This window comes from Monodon monoceros, unplaced genomic scaffold (genome assembly GCF_005190385.1).
Source record: "Monodon monoceros isolate NGI ecotype Baffin Bay Population unplaced genomic scaffold, NGI_Narwhal_1 Super_Scaffold_4, whole genome shotgun sequence".
Classification (NCBI taxonomy): domain Eukaryota; kingdom Metazoa; phylum Chordata; class Mammalia; order Artiodactyla; family Monodontidae; genus Monodon; species Monodon monoceros.
In genome coordinates, this window is record NW_021703781.1 from 35,797,723 (window position 1) to 35,819,243 (window position 21,521).

The window sequence follows — 21,521 nt, forward strand, 5'->3', positions numbered from 1 at the left end:
AAACAATCCTTAACAAATTTAAGGGGATAGAAATTAGTTCAAGCATCTTTTCTGACCATAATGGCATGAAACTAGAAATGAACCACATAAGGGGAAAGGAGAAAAAAAACAGTTACATGGAGACAAAACAACATGCCACTAAAAAACCAATGGTAACTGATGAAATCAGAGGAAATTAAAAAATACCTTGAGAATAATGACAATGAAAACACAACCATATGAAATCTATGGGATGCAGCAAAAACAGTACTAAGAGGAAAGTTTATAGTTATACAGGCCTTCCTCAAAAAATAAGAAAAATCTCAAATAAACAACCTAACCTATCACCTAAAAGAATTAGAAAAAAAGAACAAACAAAACCTGAAGTCAGCAGAAGAAGGAAATAATAAAGGTCAGAGAGGAAATAAATAAAACAGAGATTTAAAAAAAAATAGAAAAAAAATCAATAAAACCAAGAACTATTTTTTTGAAAGGATAAACAAAATAGACAGACCTCTGGGCAAGCTCACCAAGAAGAGAAGAGAGAGGACCCAAACAAAAAATTAAGAAATTAAAGAGGAGAAATAGCAACCAATACTGCAGGAAAAAAGAAAGAGAATATTATGAACAATAATATGCCAACAAATTGGACAACCTAGAAGAAATGTACAAGTTTCTAGAAACATACAGCCCACCAAAACTGAATCAAGAAGAAAGAGATGATTTGAACAGACTGATCACTAGAAGTGAAATAGAATCTGTAACAAAAAAACTCCCTGCAAATAAAAGTCCAGAACTGGATGGCTTCCCTGGGGAATTCCACCAAACGTACAAAGAGGAACTTATACTGATCCTTCTCAAACTATTTCAAAAGACAGAAGAGGAGGGAACACTCCCAAAGTCATTTCATGAAGCCACCATCACCCTGATACCAAAACCAGACAAAGATGCTATCAAAAACATTGAACAGGCCAATATCTTTGATGAATCTAGATGCAAGAAATCCTCAACAAAATATTAGTAAACCACATCTAAACACTCATAAAAAGGATCATACATCATGATCAAGTTGGATTAAACCTAGGGTCACAAGGATGATTCAACATATGCAAATCAATCAATGTGATACATCACATCAACAAAAGAAAAGACAAAAACCACATGATCATCTCAATAGATGCAGAAAAAGCATTTGATAAAATTCAACATCCATTAATGATAAAAATACTCTCACCAAAGAGGGTATAGAGGGAACATATCTCAACATAATAAAAGCTATTTATGACAAACCCATAGCCAACATAATACTCAACAGTGAAAAGCTGAAAGCCTTCCTGCTAAAATCTGGAACAAGACAAGGATGCCCACTCTCACCACTTCTATTTAACATAGTATTGGAGGTCCTATCCACAGCAATCAAACAAGAAAAAGAAACAAAAGGTATCCAGATTGGAAGAGAAGAGGTAAAATTGTCATTATATGCAGATGACATGATACAATATATAGAAAACCCTAAAGACTCCCCACAAAAACAACTAGAATTGATAAATAAATTTAGCAAAGTAGCAGGATACAAGGTTAACATATAGAAATCTGTTGCATTTCTTTACACTAACAATGAAATACAGAAATAGAAAGTAAAAAAAAAAAAATCCCTTTTAAAATTGCAAAAAAAAATACTTAGGAATAAACCTGACCAAGGAGATGAAACACTTATATGCTGAGAACTATAAAACATTGATAAAGGAAACTGAAGATGATTCAAAGAAATGGAAAGATATTCCATTCTCTTGGATTGGAAGAATTAATATTGTTAAAATGGCCATACTACTCAAAGCAATCTACAGACTTAATGCAATCCCTATCAAATTATCTGTGACATTTTTCACAGAACTAGAACAAATAATCCTAAAATTTATATGGAACCACAAAATACCCAGAGTTGCCAAAGCAATTCTGAGGAAAAAGAACAGAGCTTGGAAGCATAACCATCCCAGACTTCAGACAATATTACAAAGCTACAGTAATCAAAACAGCACAGTATTGGCACAAAAACAGACATATGGATCAACGGAACAGAATAGAGAGCCCAGAAATAATCCCACACACCTACAGTCAATTAACCTTCAAAAAAGGAGGCAAGAATATACAATGGAGATAAGAGAGTCTCTTCAATAAGTGATGCTGGGAAAACTGGACATGCAAAAGGATGAAATTAGAACATTCTTTAATACCATAAACAAAAATAAATGCAAAATGGATCAAAGACCTAAATGTAAGTGTGGATACTATAAAACTCCTAGAGGAAAACATAGATAGAACAATCTTTGACATAAATTGACGCAATATTTTTTTTGGATCCATCTCCTAGAGTAATGGAAATAAAAGTAAAAATAAACAATTGGGACCTAAGTAAACTTAAAAGCTTTTGCACAGCAAAGGAAACAATAAACAAAACAAAAAGACAACCTACGGACTGGGGGAAAATATTCGTGAATGATGTGACTGACAAAGGATTAATTTCCAAAATATACAAACAGCTCTTATGGCTCAATATCAAAAAAACAAACAACCCAATCAAAATATGGGCAGAGGACCTAAATAGACATTTCTCCAAAGAAGACATACAGATGGCCAAGAGGCACGTGAAAAGGTACTCAACATCGCTGATTATTAGAGAAATGCAAATCAGAACCACAGTGAGGTATCACTTTACACTGGTCAGAATTATCAAAAAGTCTATAAATAATAAATGCTGGAGAGGGTATGGAGAAAAGGGAACCCTCCTACACTGTTGTTGGGAATGTAAACAGTCACTATGGAGAACAGTATGGAGGTTCCTTAAAAAACTAAAAATAGAGTAGCATATGATCCAGCAATCCCACTCCTGGGCGTGTATCTGGAGAAAACCATGGTTCGAAAGGGTATATGCACCCCAATGGTCACTGTAGCATGCTTTACAATAGCCTAGACATGAGTGCAACATAAATGTCCATCGACAGATCAATGGATAAAGAAGAGGTGGCATATATATATATATATATATATATGTGTGTGTGTGTGTGTGTGTATACATTATATGTGCGTCTGTGTATATATGATGGACTATTACTCAGTCATAAAAAGAATGAAATAACGCCATTTGTAGCAACATGCATGGACCTAGAGATCATCATACTAAGTGAAGTCTGACAGAGAAAGACAAATATACGATCTCACTTATAGGTGGAATCTAAGAAAAATGATACAAATGAACTTACATACAAAACAGAAACAGACTCACAGACATAGAAAGCAAACTTATGGTTACCAAAGGGGAAAGGGTGAGGGGAGGGATAGATTAGGAATTTGGGATTAACAGATTCACACTACTATATATAAAATAGATAAACAACAAGGTCCTACTGTATAACACAGGGAACTATATTCAATATCTTGTATTAACCTATAATGGAAAAGAATCTGAAAAAGAAGATATATATATATATATATAAACACAACATTGTAAATCAACTATACTTCAATTAAAAAAAAAAGGTGTCAAGGTAATTCAGTGGGGAAAGGATAGTCTTTTCCATAAATGACGTTGTAACAGAGACACAAGGAAAAGAATGAACACCATGCACAAAGACTAACATTAAATGAAGCATAGACCTAGACATAAGCGCTAAAATTATTATGCTTCTAAAACAGTGCTACCCAATAGAAGTATAATCTGAACCACAAATCTGAGCCATAGATATAATTTAAAATTTTTTAGTAGCCACATTAAAAAACATAAAAAGTAATGGGTGAAAATAATTTGGGTATTTTATTTAAGTTAAAACATTCAAAATACTATAATTTCATCATGTAAGCAATAAAAAGATTATTGATGAGGAAAAAAAATGCTGAACACCAACTTCAGGAGCTAATATTTCCTCCTGCATGTCTAGAGGTAAGAAAAAACATATCTCCCAGTGTCTCTCTCAGAAGCGCTGGGAAGTTTTCCCTCTCTATTTCTCCAAACAGCTCTTCCCTCACGGCCTTGATTAGGCAAACAATCTATCCCTGAAACAATCCTGATGGTTGGGGAATAAGATGCGTTGATTGCCTAAAGCAACCTGGTCTCATCCCAGGAGCTGGGTGGAGCTGGCTTCCACAAAGCACCTGTGCTGGTACAGGATCCATGCAGATGCTAAAAATAGATGTCAGGGTACTGTGATCAAGGGGAGGGGGGAAGGGCTCGAAAAATACAATGCCCACTGCAGGTTGCTCTAAGGGTAAGATAAATGACACTGACCCCCAGGCGTGTGTGTGTAACAATGTTAGTTCTTCCCCTTGGACGTGTTGATTGCCCTTCCTTTCCTCCCCAACCCCTACCCTTCTCCTGGCTACCCAATCTCAGCTCTGCCATCACACAACAGAGGGCTCCCTGGGAGACAGTGAACAGGGCCTCTGTCCTGTCTGTGCCACATGCCCTGGGCAAGTCCCTGCCCCTCACTGCCCACCTGCATCATGGGGGGAGTATATTATGTGTATGAGTGTGAGTGTGGGAGGCTTGATTATACCGGCAGGGCTCTGGTTGGAGGAGTGACCTTCACTGACCTCAGCCTGCAGCAGGATGACAAGGCCCTGGGGCGTGGGCACCTGCTTTGGGGAAAACATGGGTGGAAGGGCAGGTAAGGTGGGTTCTGCTCTCCAGCTGGGGGAGAGCGACCTCAGGGCAGAGCGGGGGGAGAACCGCTCTCCAATCACCTACCCCAGCCCTTGCCTGCCCCTCACCTGCCTTTCTCAGCAGCTGTGCTCCAATGCAGGCCACAGCCCAGCTTAGCTCAGCACAGTAGGGGCACAGCTTCCAGGCCTGCCGTGAAGGGCAGTCTTGGAGAGCAAGCTGGGGGATGACTCAGCCAGGAGCAGCTCTGGCTGGTACCGGCCACACAGCAAACGGGCTCACCGTGGGGGTGGGTGCTGGGAACACCAGGTCTTCCTGAACTCAGGCCAGTGTGCCCTGTACCTGGGCATCACCCCACCCACAGGCATTATTACTAATGACAGCTAGCACTGAGTAGGCACTGACTGTAGACCAAGCACATTAACCTGACAGCACCCAGAGGTGAATATGTCAGTGGAATTGCGAGTCATCCCAAGTCACACAGTTTAACATGGTGAAGATGGGGGGTGTGATTCAAACCCAGATGGCTCTGGAAGTCACTGCCGCCGCATTCTCCAAACTTAGACAGATGGACCCTGTTGTCCTGGACTGGCCTAGGTGTTCACCCTATGCTTCCTCATTCATCTCCCACAGGGCCCCCCGCTGCCAGCGTGTGTGAGCACGGGGTAAAGAGCACCCCATCACCGGGCATCTGGGCCCGGCAGGCAGGGGGAGGCCCAGGCTTCTAGGAAAGCTGCCTGGGTGTTGCCCGGCCAGGGGTCTGCTCACCTGGTACAGGGGAGCCGGACACCTCCATTTCCGCTGCCCAGAGCCTGCTGGGGGTTCCCTCTTCAAGACACTGCCTGGAGGAAGCGACCGGGATCCCTGCCCCCTCTTCTCACCCCGGAGGCCCTGCCATGGCCTTGGCCCTGCCCCCGGCCCCCATGTGACCAGCGGAAAAGGGAGGAGGGCAGGACAAGGAGGAAGCTGCCCAGGCCGAGCATCATCAGTCAGATCCAGGCTCCCCGGCTCCTCGGGGCCTCTGGGGACGGTGCGTTGATGGCCGTCCCTGGCCTGCTAAGAGGCTGCAGCAATCTCGCCTCAGGAAATGTTCCACGGGTGAGGCTGACCTCCGCCAGGAAGGGCTGTGACAGGGCGGCTCTCGGTCTCTGGCCTGGGGTTTGACTTGGTATAGAGCGCCGCCTGGTGGGCACCAGCGGCACTGCCTCCTACGGCCCTGGACCCCTCCCTCGCAGCCCCATCTCTGCATCCTTCCCCGCCTCTGGACCTGCAAACGCCAACTCGCCCCACCCTCATCTGTAGCCTCACCTTTCTTGGGGCCATGCGCGGCTCTCGCAGGTTGTACAGGATTCCTGGGGCTTCCTATACGGTCTTCCTCCGAGCAGCTGAATTCCGCGCAGCTGATCCAGTCCTGTCTGGAGTACGAGGAGGAAGTTGGGGCTAGAGAAGTCATTAGCAGCAGAGGAGCCCTCAGGTGGCAGAGGGAGGAGCTGAGCCACTTCTCAAAGTTACGGCATCACCCACATCTCCCCACTCCGTGGACTGGGAAGCAGGTCAGAAAGGTTCAGTCCACTTCCCAAGGTGACAGATTACATCGCTGAGATTTGAAACCAAGGCCCGCTGATTCGAAAGGTTTTGAAAGCCAAGGCCAAGGAGGGAAGCAGGCAGATGGCCCTCAGTAACCTGCCTCCCAGTTGGGCTCTGGTGGGCAAAGAGCCCCCTTCTCTGAGAGTAGACCGGCCTCCCCCTCACCTGGACTCGGAGTGGCTCCTAACTCTTGTTCTCTCTGACCAAGGCAGGTGGGGAGCTGGCCATGGACTGGTAGCCTTGGAAGCCTGATTCGGCATCTGGGCGGAGTGGGGCCTGGGGTGGCGGCTCGGCCAGTTCAGCCTCAGGAAGGTGATGATGGCAGAGGCGGGTGATCACCCACCCTAAGTACTGTGATAACCTCTCGCCAGTCCTTGCAGACGGCTGAGAGTGGGGCAGGGTGGGCCATGGTGGAGAGGAGTTGCTGGCACAGGTAAGGTGGCATACATCCTGCTGCAAGGCCAGAGCTCAGGGGTCCTGAGGAGCAAAGTGTAATGTCCTGCTCTTGGGCCTTCCTATGAGGGACTCAGTTGGAAAGCAGCAGACTAGGCCTCCTCTGTGCTTGCACCGCGGAGGGCTAACTCTGTTCAGCCCTGCTGGGGGAGGCAGTGGAGCTGGTGTGGAAAGAACGAGCACGCTGGAGTCAAGCAAAGTTGAATTTGAGTCCTGCCATGGACACTTCTTAGCTGGGTCACTGAGTAAGTTACACTGTTTCTCTCTGCACCCCATTCCCAGTCTGTAAAATAAGGATAATAATACAGCTGACTCCAGGGTCTGTTGTGAGAATTAAGGAAAGTAAGTCATGCAAAGAACTCTGCTAAGTGCTTCCTGCTGGTCCTCACAGCCACGATGCACCAGCACTTAACAGGGATCCAGGAAGGGCTCATTTCCTGCATATTCCGCCATCAGCGGCAGCAGCATTAATTAGGGCAGGGTTCGGTTCTTAAACTGGGTTTCCCGCACAGTTTAGTAAATTCTGCATTTTAATTTAACACAATAAATTAAAAAGTAAGCCCTTTTTAGAAGGTGGGATTACCACCTGATAATCAAACACTCCCAGGTGATTTTAATGCCTGAGTTTGCATTTGTATTAAAACCAAATTGGCAGCAAGTGACGGAGAACGTGTCTGTCTTTAATGTTTAGCACGTTGGGCCCTGGTGAAGTGGGTTCCTGGGGGAGCCAGCAGCCAGACTGTGGCTGCCTCTTGGGAGAGTTTTCTGGGGCCTCCCAGGTGACTGGGTGGGGACCCACAACCCTCACCAGGAATCAGTCATCATCATTGAGATAACTGGCTTCCATGAAATTAGGGTTCTGTATAGGGGCTCTGAGGGCTTGGAAGTCTCCAGAAATCAGGGTGGCCACACAAAAATCCTCTGGAGGCCTCTGTTCAGTGAGCCATTGAACCCCAGCAGTCACAAATTCAGCCAGAGCCACACTGTAAATCACATTTAATTAAGAGTTCCTAGGGGATATTTTTTTACCTAGCAAAGTTGTTTTGTTTTTCTCGTTATTATAAGTTATAAGCATAGGGAGGCTACATATTGTTTTATGAGTGTATTGAAGTTGATGCTGGAGCCCAGGGGTTGTTTCCCCCTTCTTTTGGAGAGGCTTCCCATTATTCAGTAGAAGAAACACGGAACTAATTATAAATGGGTACTGAGCAATCCTGACTGTAATTGGCAACTATGGCCACAAGATGGCGCTCACAGCACACTGCTTCCGGCATTACTGGGTTTTCCAGCTGCGCATGGCCACCAGTCTGAGGAGGCCCTTCCTCGGAGGACAGGAGGTATCTGCCTCAGGGGGCTCAGGGGAGTCACCTGCATAGCACACAAGGGAAACACATACTTCTGGGGGCGGTTCAGGGCTGGGACTAGGGTAAGGCAAGTGAGGCATCTATGGTGCAAACTTTAAGGAGGCAGTGAGTGCCTCACCCTCGTCCAGGCCCTGGGTCTACTGAGCTGGGATGTGTATGCAAGTAGTGATATGGGCACTGGAGAACGGTCCCCAAGACCTTAGGAGAGAGGAAGATGCTTTTGCTACAGCTCTGGTCAGGTGGGGCCCTCCTAGCTGGGGCACTAAGGTCCCTTGTCTCCCCAAGATGGTATGGCCAGGGAAATCAGATGTACTTTCTGGGAGGGAATTAAGAGGAATGGACAAGGTGCTCCCCATCCCGGATCCCACTCGAGTCAGAGGCAAGTGTGTGTGGCGAGCAGAGAGGCCAGCAGGGTGTGGCAGCTGAGCAGAGCGATGGCCTGGAGGCCCCTATCCCGCCTGCAGCTCAGGCTTGCCCCAGCCTTTCATGGCTCCCACTGGATAGAGGAGGAACAGCTGTGCTCCAACAGAGGCACGAGACCCTGGCACCTGTGGCAGGTGGGTCTCTGCCCAGGGTCTAGGTCCTCGATATCACTGGTGACACTGAGAAAAACAATGCAGTGGGCAGTGTGGCCCCTGGAAGCTGGATGAGGAGAGCTGATTTGTGAAGAAAGCATGGGATGCCAGGTATACAGGTGGATGTAGAAATCAGCAAACATGTTGGTAAGTCTAAATCATCATTATGTATAAAAGAAATGAGCATAATGAGTTAAGGTGGGGTGTGAAGAACAGGGTGGAACTAAAATCACATATAACACAATAGCCAATACTGAACACAGTAACATGTGCAACAAGAGTGGGGAGAATCAGAGCATTCCGACTCCTGGGTACTTGGGGCTTTAGCTCCGGATGAGCACTGTCCAATACAGATATACTGTAGGCCACACATGTAATTAAAACTTTTCTAGCAGCCACCTTCAAGAAAGAAGCAGAAAGAAACTAAAAAATTAGTTTCATATTTTATTTAATGCAATATATGCAAAGTTTTATAATTTCAACATGTAATCAATATAAATATTATTATTGAAAGATTTTATATTCTTTTTATACTAGGTCTTCCAAAATCTGGTGTGTAGTTTACATTTATAGTGCATCTCAATTTGGATGCTAAATTTCCATTGGAAATAGTTCATCTATATTTAGATTTCATAAAATTTAGAGTTGAAAGAGATGATTCACCTATCCAAATTGCTCCAGACATCTGTAAAAGCTTTTCAGTAACTGTACTGCGTATCAATTTTTTAATTAAAATGTAAATTAATTACAATAAAAATTTAATTGTTTGGTTGATCCCATTTCAAGCGCTCAATAGCCACAGGAGGCTAGTAGCCCTACTGTATTTCACGATGCAGCACTAGACATCTTAAAGTCAAGTATGCATGCTAAAATTTTAAGAGTAACAAGTAAAGAACAGAGGTAGAACGTATAACTTCCAAACCAGTAGAGGGAGATAAAGACAACAAAACAAAACAAAACAAAACAATTTAATAAATTCAGCAGGAGGAAGAAAGGGAGAAAAAAAACTTAAAAGGAACATCATGGCAAATGGAAACCCTAAAGAAGAAGGTAAAAAATACGTATAAATCTATCAGTAATCATAGTAAATGTAAACAGATTAAGCTTACATATTAAAAGGTAGAGATACTTGTTTGATTTTAAAAAGATTATAGCTGTATGCCAAGATATACCTAAAACACAAGAACAGAGAAATATTGAAAATACATGAATTGGATACATCAGCCAAAGAACAGCTAAAAGAAAACTTTGTAGTAATATTAATATGAGATAAGACATTGACAGATTAAGGAAAAGGGTTTATTGAGGATAAAGATTGTCAATATAAGATGATAAAAGAAACAAGTCACAGAGATGCGAAGGTCTTGAATCTATAAACACCTAACGATAAAGCTTGAAAGTTAGAAAACAAGCAAACACAAACTTATGACATAATGAGGAGAATTTGACAAATTCACAACCTTAGTGGAAAACCTAGAGGTCATTCTGACCCACTCCATGAGTAAGCCTTACAATTACTTCTACTTCCAAGGTACATGCAAATCCATCCTTTTCCCTCCATCCCCACTATTATCCCCCTAGGCAGGCCACCACCATTTCTTTTTTTCTTTTTTCTTTTTTTTTTTTGGTTGCACCGTGTGGCATGTGGGATCTTAGTTCCCAGACCAGGGATCAAACCCGTGCCCCGTGCAGTGGCAGTGCAGAGTCTTAACCACTGGACAGACAGGGAAGTCCCAGGCCACCACCATTTCTTGTCTGTCCTTATACAGGAACTTCCTCACTGGCTTCCACACGTGCCCTGTTATCCCCAGGCTGTTCTTCATACAGCAGTAAAAAGTAAATTGGAAAAATATTTTACTATTAACATGCTTCCCATCATGCAAGTCTCAAGTCCAAACTCCCCTCCAGATCTTAGAAGGGCCCCCCAGAGGGCTCCTTGCCTGTTTCTTCCACTTGTCCCCACACCCTCCACTCCCCACACACCTTGCCAGCATTATACTCTGGGTGTACTGGCCACTTAACTCCTTTTCTGCCCCAGGCCCTTTGCATCTGCTTCTCCCCCTTTTTGAAATTCTCCACACATAGTCTCTCAATAAACACTTTCAGTTTGTTGAATGAACAAATACATACTAACCTGTTAACATAGGGATTTTAAAAGTCCTTATTTAATAGCTGAGGCCCAGAAAGACAGTGTATTTTTCAATATAGCATATTTGGCTATAGGGATATAAACCTAGTGGTTCCAGCAAATCACCAGAGATGAGCTCTGGCTGGACCAGTGTGGGCTACACACATGGTCCTGCATGCATCACTGTGTCCAGGGCAGAGAATAATTTTATCTAATGGGCCTTGGTCACGTGTCCATCCACTGCCAAGACGTGAGATCAGCTCCAACCAAACCCATGGAGTGAGAATGCATGAAGAGAGGCTCCCTAAACAGCTATATTTGTAATAGCCCCAAACAGAAAACATTCAAGGTAAACAGGCAAATAGTTAAACTGTGGTCCATCCATGCCATGGAATCCTACTCAGCAATAAAAAAGGAAGAACAATTGATTCACACAACAACACAGAAGGATCTCAAGGGTATTATGCTGAGAGAAAAAAGCCGATCTCAAAAGGTCATATACTATATGATTCTATTTATATAACATTCTCAAAATGACAAGATTGTGTACATGGAAAGCAGGTTAGTGGTTGCCAGGGGTTAGGGAATCAAGAGGGCAGGAGGTGGGTGTGATGAAATAATTCTGTATCTTGGTGGTTACAGAAATCAACACATGTGATAAAACATCAGAGAATGATATCCCTTGTACAAACACCAGTTTCCTGGTTTTGATACTGCACTATATTTACTTGAGATGTAGTCATTGGGGGAAACTGGGGAAAGGGCATGTGGGACCTCTCTGGATCATTTTTGCAACTTCCTGCGAATCTATTATCATTTCAAAATTAAAAGTTTAAAACATAGAATACAAAATAGTGAATACTCACTAAGAGCACCTATATACATTCCTAATTTATTATGTATGCACATAGAAAGGTCTTCTTAGGATGTTAAAACTTTGCTAATATATATTATTTATCATACTTTTAAAGATTTCTCTAAAGATCAAAAGCAAAACATATATGATAATTAGTGAATATAATTCCCCTTCTCCCATCAAGAGGCAGGACGTGATGCTGAGACATTTCTGCACATAGCCCCTAAGAAGCCTGTCAGCTTCACTTTCTCTCCCAGGAAGTCAGCTGCTCTGTTGTAAAAGGCATGTGTTGAAGTCCAAGAGTGATGAGAGGCCATGTGGGAAAAGAGAGGCTGCCAGGAGCACTGAGGCACCAGTCGTGTAAAGCTTCCTGGATATTCCAGCCCCTCCCAGCCCCCAAGTGAATGCAGGTGGCGGCCCCCAGCCCACACTAAGTGGAGCAGAAGAACTGCCCAGCTGAGCCCTGCCTGCTTCCTGTCCCACAGAATCGTGAGATGCAATACACAGCTGTTATTTTAAGCCATTATATTTTGTCATACACCAGTAGATATCTGAGACACTCTTCGATAAAACTTGGAGAAATTTGACAATTAAATGTTTGATTGAGCACCTACTGTTTGTCAGTTTCTGTGCTTGGGGCAGGGGCTACAGAATGAATAAGAAAGAGTCCCTGACTCAAGAGCTCACAGACTGGAAAAGCAAGGAGGCAACTCTAACAGTGATTTGCAGAATGGATGAGCAGGGGGGCAAGTGTAGGGCGTTGCAGGGGGCAGAGGAGGAGAAAGCATTCTATCCCAGAAAGGCAGGAACGGGGATGAGATGTCTCTTCCTGTTGCTTCATCCAGCAATAACTACCAGGGGCACTTTGTGATATTTCCCTCTGGTATCTTATGTGGGCGGATTTTGCCATAGATGCAGTAACGATGCTGATTATAGATAACGTCAAAGACTTACCATGTGCCAGGTGCTGTGAATCGCCATTGTTGTCCTCACAACCACCCACAAAGAAGGGTCTTGCTAGGGTCCCTGTACCAATGAGAAAGCTGAGGCTTAAAGAACTGAAGTTAGTTGCCCAAGGCAGCTAACAAGGGACAGAGGCAGGACTCAAACCCAGGTGCTCTGATCCCAGAGCAGGTGCTCACAGCCATGATGCTGCTAATCTGCTTTTTAATTGATTATAAATCAAGCATCTTCATGGTGTTAAAAATAACATCTGAAATGGCCTATTATGGACTGTATAACAGGTTATTTTAAAGTCTTCTGAAATTGAACATTTCACATTATTTCCAACATGCAGAGAGTGCATTTTCACACAAAGATTTGCTTTTGCATTTATGTCCCCCTATCATTCCATTATTTTAAAAAAGATTTGAGGCCAATGTGAAACAAGCCTTTTCTGAATAGCGGGTCATTTCCTTAGGATAGATTCACAGAAGGGTAAATAAAATACTTTAAGTTTGGGGTTTCCTGAAAGGAATGTCTGGAAGGAAAGGGCAATCTCTGTGGGTCATAGTCACACCCACCCATATTTGGAGCAACCATTCCCACATTTCATGGCTCTCTAGAAGCACAGAGGGGTGCTTCTGCAGAGGACCCAGCCATAATGAGCTGTAATGAAACTGCTTGTCAGTGTTCCCTCAGAACTTGAAGTGAACCTGTGGCTGAGGTTTGAGAATTCAAATGTGCTCTCTGGGCTGGTACCTCTGTGTGTGAGCGGAAAGCAGAAGTGGTCTGCCTCTCCACCTCTTCCGCATACTTCAGAATCAGGCCAGTCTCTGCAATGGCTCTGGTGCTGGCAGCTTCCCAGGGTCTCTGGGGGAGCCTGGCAGTGGGTGACCATGGGTTGTTTGGGCCACAGGTTCTATTGGTAACTGATGGTGGGGATGGGGACACCTCTCTTCAGGAGCAAGCACTGCCACTGTGCCTGCACATCCTCACGGATGCCCCAAGAGGCTGAGGGGCAGGGATCAGCAGCCCCTTTTTAGAGATGTGAAGGCGAAGGCTCAGAGAGGCGTGACCCGCCCTGTCAGCACTGCTGTTTCCCAGCTCTTTTCCCCTGTCCTCCATGAAGAGCCCTGGCTGTCCTTCTAATGAGTCCTATAGCCCCTGGGACCACACTGGCCCTGGAGCATGGGAGGAGGAGGCGTTTCTTTCCATTTCCTCCTAGTTTCTTATGTGATGTAATGGTAGGATCAGCAAGCCTCTGAGACAGTGGTGTGCTGGTAAATGCTTAACAGTCGGTTCTCAACAGATGCATCCATGTATCCACCTGCCTAAGTTTATTATAAATTTTACGGATGTAAAGTATGTGTAGCACATAATTCACAAATAATAAGAAAAACATACAATTTTCTGTTGCAAATTCCATACAGCCAATTGATTCTTATAGAGTACTTTTATTAATTTTTGCCAAACTCTTGACTCTGTAGCCAACCTATATAGTCTCAATTTAGCCATGATTTGACAGATGGAGTTGCATCCTAATCGACAAGGCTCTACCCCATCATTTATAGTCATTAAATCTAATATGTAACCGACTGTTAAACTATTTCTCACCCTCATACAGATTATATTCCTTAAACTGAGACAATTTTCAGCTTTAGCACTATGTATGTGAGAACTTGTCTCCATTGTCAGTGTTCTGAGTGACTTTGCTGAATTGGATAATCATTTTCAGACACTGGAAAAATATTTCCTCAATTTTTTTGGTGCTATTCACAACGTGATGGGTATAGACCCAGCACAATTTAAATTTAATCTGCATTAATAACACTTTCTCCACTAGTTAAGTCTAGTCAACAAAACAATAATTTAAGCACTTGTTTGTAGCATTTTCCAGTTTCCATGATGTAAATTCTCCCACCATGGTCAATTTCAAAGTACTGGCATGACGTCACTAAATGCAGAGTTGGGAGCTGTGCATCAGGGCACCATTATAGGGCTTGTCTGCCACACAGATGCATTAGGTGCTGGTGACCTCAACAGCACAAGAGCAAAAGGTAACAAAATGAGTTGATTTTAAGTACTTATTACCTTTGTTTTAAATATGATTTGTTTATTGATAAGTTTATATAACATATAATTTAACTTGAAAGTTTAATGACACAGGAGTATTTTTCTTCTCTCTGAGTCAATCCTGTTTCTTGGTTCTACAGTGAATATTATGATGGAAACCACCATATCATCAATGTTGTTTATTTGTTTTCTAGTTTTTAGAGTCAACATATTGACAAAGCAAGGAAGAGACTTTTAGTTAACTAACACAAACATTTTAAACCACGATGACAGGAATACAATAATATAAGAAACAAAGAAACAAAGTGGAGGAGAGAATAAGGAAGAATAAACTAAGCTAGTATCCTTGTCTTGCAGAGTAGCAAATACTGTCTTAACTTAGTACATAGAAAAGTAAATATACTGTTTAAAGTCAGAAAGGCAATTACTAGAAAGAATTATAAAAATACAATGAACAAAGCTGGGAAGGCAACATTTGGAGGAATAAAATAAAAATATAATTACAAATCAGGAAGGAGTGTGGGAGAGGAAGAAGATAGTGTAAGCATGCTAATTTTCTTATGTTTCATGTCTGCAGGTCTAAAGGTACCATCTAAAATTAATCCTAAAGTAGAAGTCTTAAAGTTGTAATGGTAACCATCGGAAGATCTAAAAGCAATCGCTTTTAGTGATTATTTGGGCAGAGGGGAGAATGATCGTGGACAAAGGGAAACTACTTTTTATGTTCTTATAAGCTGAATTTTATTTCCATGTGTAGGTATAATTTTATAAGTAAAAAAAGAAAACATAAGTACTGTTAAAAAAGCAACTTCTGCTTCCTCTGGTCTAGACCGCATACACTTTGCCGTAATCCCTTTTACAGTATAGTTTGCTTTCAACCACATGTGCAAACATCCTGAAAGTCCTGCAGTCACATTTAATCCCTCTTTCCAGTTCCCATGGCCTCCACCTTCGCCCTCCAGCCAGGGGGATTTGCTAGTTACACAGGGGAGTGCCCACGTTTTGTGCTTGTCTACACCACACCTATTCATAATGGGCTAAACATTGCACTTGGCCATATGGTGCATTCTCGCTATCTATTCCTCATTACCCTAAATTTATGTGAATGGAAAGGAAGGCCCAAGGCAGTTAGATGCCTTAATCAGAGTCCTACAGTTTAGTGGCTTAATTTGGCAGGTTCCTTTTCTCCACAGTGAAGGATTAAGACAGTTAAGGTAAGATAATATCGTCCAGGGCATCATCCCTCCTCCCCTTCCAGGAAATGCAGTGCTTCCCCAAATAAGAAGTCGATGCCTCAGGCTCCCACCTTAGAGAACCTCAGGGCTCACGGTCCCCTCATCAGGGGGCAGCATGCAGCCTGGAGAGGGGGGTTTTCTTCCCAGCAATTCAGGGGCAGGGCGGTGTGGGGAAGGAAACCGCCTCTCTTATCTGTCCCTTGAGGTCCCTCGAACTGTGCTCTGCAGAGAGTAAAGGATGTGCCCCCAAGTAGGGCCCTGGCGGGAAGGGGACGGTGGCCTGACCTGCCAGCTTTACACACGTACTCTATTTAATTCTCATTAACACACAATCGGTATGAAACAGCTGTAACTGTCTTCATTTTCAGATGAGGAAACAGTCTCAGTGCAGTTAAGGAATATGCCAGAGATCATCTTTTCCCTCCTGCTCTCCCCGACCCGGCCCCCAGCAAGGTGTGGCCAGTCCTTGAGCTGTTCCTTCCTCTGTCAGGCCTCCTGGCTGCTGGGAATGATGCTCCCGGGAGGGAGAGGACAGGGTCCACATGAGCTCAGAGCCTCTGGTGGGAAATGTGGCCTCCCTGTTCCTGCTGATGTGCGGAGCTCACGTTGATCTCTTCCGCACCATCTTTTTCTGCAGGGCACATCCGGGAGCTGCGCCTGAGCGGAGGCCCACAGGGGCCACAGGCCAGCTGGCAAGGTGGCTGCTGAAGTGTGGAGCCAGCCCCACCTGCAGTCCCCCCCCCACCCACCTGCTTCCACTGTAACTGAAAGCTGCTGTCTGGAGGGGGGTGTGCCAGAGCAAAGGGGCCCCCAGGACGGCTGTGGAAGCGCTGGGCTCTGCACCCTGTGGCAGAGGACCCGGGACCCGAGGAATGGCCCTGGGACGTGGAAGAGGGTGCTTCGCTTCCTATACATCATCTCATCCATCTTGGCAGGAGCTTGGTGGGAGGGAGGCTCCTCCGCAGGGAGTCATCTGACCTTGACCAAGTTCACACCTCCAAGAACGGAAGCTTGGCCACCCTGCTCTCTCTGCTCCACCACCTTGGCCCTCGGTGCTGTCCTCAGCAGGAGCACTGCTAACCTCACCCAGCCCTTCTGAACCCACCAACCTCAGCCTCCCAGGCCTCGGGGTCCCTCTCCCCTCCTCCAGAGTCAAGCATGGCAACATCTCACTCAGCATCTCCTCCAGCTCAAGAAGAGGACGTGCATAGCTGTCTGGCAGTGACTGGCTGCAGGGCGACCTCTTTGGGGCACGAGCATCTGGCCAGGCTGGGGGTGGTAAGGCTCACTGATGAGACAGCCTTCCCTACCCAGCCCCCATGTGGCTGCAGCCAGGCAGGCAGTTTGCTCAATGTGAGCCGGGCGGGCATTCCTGCCACCAGTGATCGTTCTGACTGGGGGACTGACCCAGTGACCCACAGTGACCTAATCACAGTCACTTCCCACGTCCCATCCAGTCCACATTTGGTTGGTCCAAGTGTTCACTGATCCAAATGGAGACGGAGAGTAGAGAGCATCTCTGTCTGTGAGGCTGGACCTCACACGAGGGAGGACACTCTGGAGCCGTGCGGGACCGTGTTCTGCTGTGAGTGCTGTGAGCCTGGGAGGGAGCTGGCCAGAGTCCGGCATGTGGAAAGATGCAGAGAGCAGGGAGCAAGGGGCCAGCACCTCCTGCTCACGTAGGCCAAGCCAGTCACTTGTTTTCTGTGCCTCCCACCAAAAGCCTACCCAGTAAGGCATGTAGGAGAAGCACCAAGAGTCCAGCTAGCTGGGAGAGGGGAGATGGGGTGTTGAGGACACATCTCCTGTCCAGACCCTTCCTGAGTCTTCGCTAAGGACAGCAAAGAACAGGCTTGTGTCCAGAAACTATCTTCATCCTCTGCCCCAGCCTCCCTCCAAGATGTCGAAGCCACGGTGCCCAGACATCAGTGCCAGTGTGCGCTGTCCTCATTTAGCATTTGCTCAGGGAGTCAGTCCTAGTTCTCAGCCTGAGGGTGCATATCAGAGCCTTGGGTGCTACTGTGTCTACTTCATTCTCCTGGTCACCACCCGGGAATGCTGAACACAACTGCATCCAGCGCTTCCCATGAAACCTGCGCTGGGAACGCTGGCCTCCTGCACATTCCCGGTGGGCTTCCACCACCCTTCCCTCAGGGTGTCTCCCCCTTCCTGCCCATCTGCTTCTTGGCCCCCCTCCAGCGCCATGTCCCGGCACTCTCTGTCCTCTCGGTGATGGGGGAGGTGTTGCTGACTACTTCAAGGTGCTTAGTGCTTTACTCTCAGGTTGCCTAGATACTCTCCCATGTTTTCTCCTCGGGGCATTACAGTTTTAGCTTTTTCATTTCAATCTAAGAAACACCTTGATTTTGTGCGTGTGGTGTGAGGTAGGAATTGAGACTGATTTATTTTCATCATGGAGATCCATGTTGTTTCAGTATCATTCCTTGAAAAGGCTTTGTGTCTCATGAATCTTTTCAAAAAATCATTTCTTCACCTTCCTTATCACCAGAAGCTGCAATCCACTCCACTTCCAAGCCTGCTTCTCCCTGATATTCTCACTCTGGTCCCATGAGATCTCCCCCCACGTCAAAAATCTTTAGGGAGGATCTAGTTTCTATCAGTGCCACGCCAATGCTGTGAAGTCATAAAGGCGCTCGGAATTAAACTGAAGTTTCAGCTGTCTATTCCTACTTCCCCAAAATAAAACCGTTTTGGCATGACAGGTGTGTGGCTGTGCATGGTAGCTGAGATCTGTATGGGGTGTGTGTGATGTCTGTGACCTCCCCAAAGACAGACTGGATCTTATCACCCCAGGCATCTTGCACAGTGTCAGTCCTATGATAGTGCTGAGGAGATGGAAGTGGAATAAATGGAAGTGTCGATCGTGAGAGGCCTTAACCAATGTCTTACAGAAGCTCACGTCCACAGTGATGCAGTATCTTCTCATCCACCAAGGATAAGTAAGCTTACATTTGCAGCGACATGGATGGAACTAGAGATTACCATACTAAGTGAAGTAAGTCAGAAAGAGAAAGACAAATACCATATGATATCACTTATATGTGGAATCTAAAATATGACACAAATGAACCTACTTATGAAACAGAAACAGATTTACAGACACAGAGAACAGACTTGTGATTGCCAAGGGGGAGGGGAGTGGGGCTGGGGTGGATTGGGAGTTTGGAATTGGCAAATGCAAACTATGATATAAGGAATGGATAAACAAGATCCTACTGTATAGCACAGGGAACTATATTCAATATCCTGTGATAAACCATAATGGAAAAGAATATTAAAAAATGTATATATATATGTACAACTGAATCGCCTTGCTGTACAGCAGAAATTAATACAACATTGTATTGTTGTATTAATCAACTATTCTTCAATGAAAAAAATTTTTTGGAAAAGAAAGATAAGTAAGCTTAGCCTAAAAGTTGTTGAAAGGTTTGAAAGCTCCTTGGGGAAGGCATTCTTACCTATTATTTGTGCTTGCAGAACCCAGCTTAGGACTTGGTCCTGGCAAATCATTATGCTGATTGGAGTGGGCTGAACAGCCTGCATTTAACTAAATGGTAGCTTATGACTCTTCTTTATTTTTTTTGATGGGCTCCTTTTGAGTTTTATGTCAGTCCTACCAACTGGAGTTGTGGATTCCAACCTCCAGGTATTTTTGAAAATTAGGAAAGTATTTGCCCACTTGTAGTTTTCCAATCCTCTCTCCCTTCTCCAAGTCTCCCCTTGTCACCAGCCATAGCTAGCATTGTTCCTGTGGGCTCCAGGTGTCCTGTGGAAGTATTTTCCAGTTGCTCCAGGACTCATACCCTTCATCTCTGAGGAAATACAATTTGCTGGTTGGATTCCCTCTGTTTTTCTGGAGTTCATCATAATCCTCACAGGGAATGTGTAAATACAGCTAGTTCCAAGGAAGTTGCTTTCTCTCCAGGTTAAAAAAAAAAAAAAATCCCCCTGCTATGTAAACAGTCTTCCTTCTTCTTGAGCCCAAACTTGGTGTAAAAAATACATTGTAATGATGAAATAGGAGAGTGTTTAGGATGAATTAAATGAAAAAAAAAAGAACAGGTTATGAAGTAGAATTTGTGGCATGATTTTAAATTTATTAAGAAAAAATTAAGATCAAAGAAATATACTTTGGTAAACATGGAAAAAAAGAATGTAATGCTGTTCTCAGCATGGCTATTGCTTAGCTGTTTAGGGTACTTAGAGTATTAATAATTTTTATTTTATTCTCTATTTCTTATACTTTTTTATCATGCATAAAATTAACATGGATTATTTTAAAAGTCAGAAAAATAGCATTAACTTTTTCTGTGCATTGTTTGGAGTATGGATTATGTCTCTGAAGAGAGTATGGCAGAGACTGCCTCCCAAAATGCATTTTCCCTAATAATAGGTTAAGGCTGACACATGACTGGACTGCATGTCCCAGCCTTTCTTGACATTAGATATGGCCATGCACTTAAAATGGAACGTGAGCCAGAGATACGTGCCACCTAGAGGGTGGGCTTTTATGTGTGGAGATGTGCTTTGTGCTCTCCCTTTCTCCTTTTGCTGATTGGATGCAGATGACAACAACACTCTAAGGGACAAAGGAGTTTGTGTTCCTAAATTATTATATTGGGCGAATCACCTGCCTACTTGAACAATTGTAGGAAATCATCCTAACACAAGTTTGCCTTATTCGTCTCTGTTTCTCTAGGATCTAGCTGGGATCTGGCCCAGAATAGATGCTCAGTGTGAGTTTGTTAATTAGAACTGAACTCTGACTTTCCTAACATCTTCGTCGCAAAGCTATAAGTAAAATACCACAATTTTGTTATTACTTAGTTAATAAAGTATGATTTCATATAAAATGTGAAAAGCTTGCAACAGCATGTTTCCATTCACTCCTTCATCTTTCGTGCAATTGTTGTCATATATGTTTCATCTACAACGTATATGAACTGGGGATGGTATAAACTCCAAAGTACAGTGTTACACTTTTTGCTTTAAGTAGTTATAGTTTTTTGAAGAAATTAAGATAAGAAAAAGTACAAAGTTTGTTTATATTTGCTCACATATTAGCCATTAATAGCATTCTTCTTTCCTTTCTGTAGATTCATGTTACCATCTGGAGTCTAGCCTCAAAAACTTCCTTTAGAATTTCTTGTAGTGCAAGTCTTCTGGAGATGAATGATGTCAGCTGTCATTAATCTGCAAATAACTTTGTTTCATCCTCAGTTTTTCAAGGATAATTGGGTTAACAATTCTTTTTCTTCTAGTATGCTAGAGATATCTTTCCATTGTCTTATGATTTCCATTGTTTCTGATAAAACATCTGCCTAATTTTGTTTTTGTTCCCCAATATGTAATTTCTTTTCTCTTACTGTTAAGATAATTTTTTATTTCTGATTTTCAGGAGCTTGACCATGATCTGCCTAAGTGTGGTTTTCTATCCATTTTGTTCTTCCTGGGGCGTACTAAGCTTATTTTATCTGCAATTTGCTGTTTCTCAACAAACTTTGAAATTTTCAAATATTTTTCTTCAAATATTTTTTTTCTGTTCTCTTCTCTCTCTTCTTTCTCTCTGGGACTCCAGAGACACATATATTATACCATTTGATATTGTCCCAAAGGCAACTGAGTGTGTGTTTGTTTTTCTTCAATCTTTT

At 43.8% G+C, this 21,521-nt stretch overlaps 1 protein-coding gene across 3 annotated transcripts in view; it reads right to left on the reverse strand.

Annotated features, from left to right (window-relative positions):
* The window catches only part of ARHGAP22 (Rho GTPase activating protein 22), a 211,167-nt gene extending 205,677 nt beyond the window's left edge, over nt 1–5,490 (reverse strand). For all 3 annotated transcript variants that reach the window (XM_029201107.1, XM_029201105.1, XM_029201106.1), the window contains exon 1: nt 5,402–5,490. The gene's annotated coding sequence lies outside the window, so the exon portion shown is untranslated. The remainder of the gene's footprint in view (nt 1–5,401) is intronic.
* Nucleotides 5,491–21,521: the final 16,031 nt, after the last annotated feature.